A 4,519-nucleotide genomic window follows, 5' to 3' on the forward strand; every position below is an offset into this window, starting at 1 on the left:
ACTCATGCGGAAGCGGCTTTAGCTTCTCAGTGCTGTGCTTTAACCCGCTGCGCCACCAGGGAGGGCCAGTTACTCTTTTAAAAAAATATATATATATTTATTTATTCATGCATACAAGAACTGCAGTACAGGCCAGAGGTGGGGGGAGGGGTGAGACAATTCAACGATGACAAAGTGGGGAACTGAACAGGCAGATTGACCGAAATACTCTGCTGAGAGGAGCAGCAGACCAGACAGCAGAGGTGTGCTGCACCATGTGGATCACTGCCTGGAGGGGATTGAACTCACATTGAAGGCATTGAAGGGGCTGTGGTTACCTTGCAGTGCTGGGTTTTAACACATTGCGCCACCAGAGAAGGCCGGAAGATGTTTTCTTCATAAAAATTTTAACACCTAGGGCCCTCCCTGGTGGCACAGCGGGTTAAAGCACTACGCTAAGAAGCTTAAGCCACTTCCGCATGAGTTCGATCCCCGCCTGCCCCGGAGGTGACCACAGGGCATGGCAGACCTCTCCTGACCCCACCGCTGCTCCCCTCAGCAGTGTACTTCGTCGATCTGCTCCCCACTCTGTCTCTGGTGAATCCTCTCACCCTCCGCATCTCTGACTTGTACCCCAGTTCTGTATGAATAAATAAATAAATCTTTTTTTAAAAAAAATTTAACACCTAGACATTCAGTCCTAAGGGGAAAAAAATTAATACTTCTTTTATGCCATACAGGTTTTCCTTGAGAATTAAAGGATAACTCATTGCAGCATCATTTCAAATAATAAAAATTTGGAATGAATTTGAATATTCAGCCTCATGAAAATGAATAAATAAATGGTGCTATAGTTCTACATTGGAATTCTAGACAACTGTTAAAATGATGACTGATTCAAATGAAGTTATAAGAATTCGCCAATTTAAGCTATTGTCTCTCAGTGCCAATCCCTCCCTTGCATACATACTCTGCTTTGTGGTGTCGTGTCAGGCCCTGCAAGGCAGGAGGAGTATATTCCTGCTGTCTTGTTTTCCTGCCAATGTCCCCAGAGTCACAATGTCCCCCCTGGCAACAGTGGGTACCAGTCTCTGGCTTTTGTTGTTGCATTGGCACTCCCAGAACCTGCCTCTTCATGTCATCCTGGGGAACCAGCACCAACAGGCAGATGTCCTCTCCCAGAGCAGGACAGGGTCTCTCCTTGAGCTTCAGCATTTAAATACACCTAACCGTCTGTGCCCCTAACCTTAGGAATAATAGCTGTCCCCCCAACTCCCCCCACCACACACAGGTATATTCTCTGTGTTACTTTAATGTCCCCTTTGCTTTTGTAGTTCCGTGACACCTGTTTAACCAGGTCTTTTTTTAAAGATTTATTTACTTATACATATAAGAAGTGGAGTACAGGCCAGAGGTGTGGGGATGAAAGGATTCACCAGAGACAGACTACACCAGAGACAGACTAGGGAACAGAACAGGGAGACAGACTGAAATACACTGCTGAGGGGAGCCACAGGCAAGACAGGAGAAGTCTTCTGTGCCATGTGGGTCATGTGCCTGGTGATCAAACTCACTCTGGAGTGGCTGCACATAGCTTCAAAGTGCTATGCTTTAAGCCCTTGTGACACTCGGGAGGCCCCTTTTTTACCAGTTCTTACATTAATCTTCCTTGTTGAAATACTTATTTGGACACTGATATAATAATCGTATGTCAGGAAAAATAGATATATAGTATAGATATGTGATAGCCAGATAGGTGATAGCAAGATAGATAGGCAGGTAGGAGAGAGTGAAAGAAAGTGGTTAGAATACATTACTTGTATACATATATATATCAGTGCTTAAATTTGAGTCTATATTTTTATCTACAGGTATATGTAAGTGTGTGTGTATACCTACAATGCAAACATTGAATATAAAGTTTCATGTAATCCTACAAATGCTATTATCTCTGTTGTGCGGAGAAAGACACTGAGTCTCAGGGAGCATAGGTAAATTCTACAGTATCACATACCTAATAAGCGAAGAAGCTGGGATTTGACTACAAATGCTACTGACTCCACAATCTTTTTTCTCCTATACCCAAAGTAAATTCATCTTTGATAGTGTTCAGTTCAATCCCTAATTTAGTTCAAATATTTTTTACTTCATAGTATAAATAAACATTAACACTATTCTGATGATACTAAAGAACATTTTGTGATTGAAATTATAGATTTTGAGAAAACTAGGGAAAGCAAGGACAGCCCTAATTCTGGTCATTTGTCATTCACTTGTTCAATTAAAATGATTTATATGTCTTTTATATGCCTGACAATGTGCTGGGTTCCCATGTAAAATGCACTTAGCACCTGCTTCAAAAAGTTTACTGTCTAAGGAAAGTGAATGCTTTTAATTAAATAATCATAGGAGAGGGACTGCAGGGTGTTATACAGGGACGGAATATAAAAAAGCTATATGGCTAATGGGAGTTCCAAATGCTGAACCACACACATATATACACACGTATACGTGCACGCGCACACACACACACACACACACACTCTCTCTCTCTCTCTCTCTCTCTCTCCCCCCTAAAAAAGAACTTGATATCTGCCCCCACTGCTGTCTGGAATGGTATAGCCACTGTGGTTGCCAGGAACTTTTCAATTCTCAATACAAAGTGATGGTAGAGAGATATCACAGCAACAGAAACAGTAGAGTCATGTGATGTTTCCTAAAAACCTGCTTTTCTCTGGAAAGGAGTCAAAAAATATTTCCAGTTGGAGCAGTCAAGCCCAGACTTTCCCTGTTGTTTAAATGCAAACAGGAACATAAGACTAGACTGATCAATGAACAAGTGGCCAGGGAGCTTTCTAGAAGACAGGCTTCCACATGTGCAAGTACAAATCTCACCAAATCAGAAAATCTTGCAGTTAAATTAGTGTCAGGAAATCTATGCATCAGCCCACCATAGTAGCCTAATCTCAGTAACTCCACTTCTGGCTGCACTCATTAGTCAAGAAACCGCTCATTAACTAACTAGGAGTAAAGCTAAAGACTGCCACCAAGGTCCACTGGTAGATGTAAAAATTAGTGGGGAAAACTTCATAGAAAAACAGGATATTTGCATAGCTTTCAAATACATCTGCACAAATACTAATTGTTGTGATAGTTTGAATAAGTATGTACAAATTCTTTGATAGCCCTCCCTCCAGGAGATAGAAATTCATTCCTCATTCCTCTCTCTCTGTATGCATAAATAAATATATATATATATATTAATTTTTTAAATAATGAAAGAACTTCATTCCTCTCCCTCTGAGTGCAGCTGAACTGAGTGACTGTTTTCAAATGCGTAGTGTAGGGAAAAAGGGAAATTGTGATGTCACAATGGAAACAGCACTTAACCTGTTATGGTCAAGGCAAAAATCACCAGTAAAAAAGGTGCTGATGCCTTGTCCACCCTGATATGTGAGGATAATGGTATATCACCTTATGATTTCCTTGCCCTAAATCCATTACCCTAGTTTATTCATGAGAAAATATTACACAAATCCAAATTAAGGAACATCCTACAAAATAGCAACACTTCACCAAATATTTCAAAAGACTAAAAGCAAAGAAAGACTAAAAGATGGTCAGCAATTACAGGAGACTAAGAAAATATGATGACTACATGCAATGTGATCTTGAAACAGAATAGGATGCTAGTGGGAAACCTGTTAAATATCAATCTGCAGCTTATTTTAAAGCACTGCAACAATGTTAATTTTGTAATTTTGATAGACCATGATTTTATGTAACATTGTTAACATTAGGGAAACCAGTGAGAGCTATCTAGAAATTCTTGTGCTATCTTAATAACGTCTGCAAATATAAAATTATTTCAATATAAAATGATTAACAAAGAAAAGTCGAAAAAAAAAAAAAACACCATAAGCTGGAACCCTATCAACTGATGCAGCATTTCTGCAGTTTAAGTGAGAGTTAAGGAATTTTGCTTTTACATTCTGCAAAATTATGGTCTGTAGAGAAGAGGTTGATGCTGTACTATTTAAACCAACCCATTAGCATTCAGGCCAGGAACAAGGGGGATTCAGGAGACACCCCCTGGAGCCAGAGATGGGTCAGATCTGCAGGAAGGACAGGAAGCATCAGAGGAAGGGGGAAGGGGTGAGCACATAGGGGCAGAGATGCACAGACAGGACAGTGCTGACACAAGAGGAACCCATAAACCCTTCAAGTCTGAAAGTGTCTTTTTTTTTTCTTGCCTTTTTCTTTCTGTGTAACTGTTTATGTGTAAGTGTGGTAAAAGATACATAATTTAAAATTTACCATTTCTAAGTGTATAGTTCAGTGGCATTAAGCACAGTTGTCTGACTATGCAACCATCACCAAGATCTACAGAACTCTTCATCTTCTTCATCTTGAAATTAGATTCAATCGACTCCCCCATTTCTCCTTTCCCCAGGCCCAAGCAACAATCATTCTATTTTCTATCTCTAAGGATATGATCACTTTAGGTACCATATAAATGGAATCATACAATACTTGTCTT

Source organism: Condylura cristata, unplaced genomic scaffold (assembly GCF_000260355.1).
Source record: "Condylura cristata isolate star-nosed mole 26May11 unplaced genomic scaffold, ConCri1.0 scaffold00010, whole genome shotgun sequence".
Taxonomy (NCBI): Eukaryota; Metazoa; Chordata; class Mammalia; order Eulipotyphla; family Talpidae; genus Condylura; species Condylura cristata.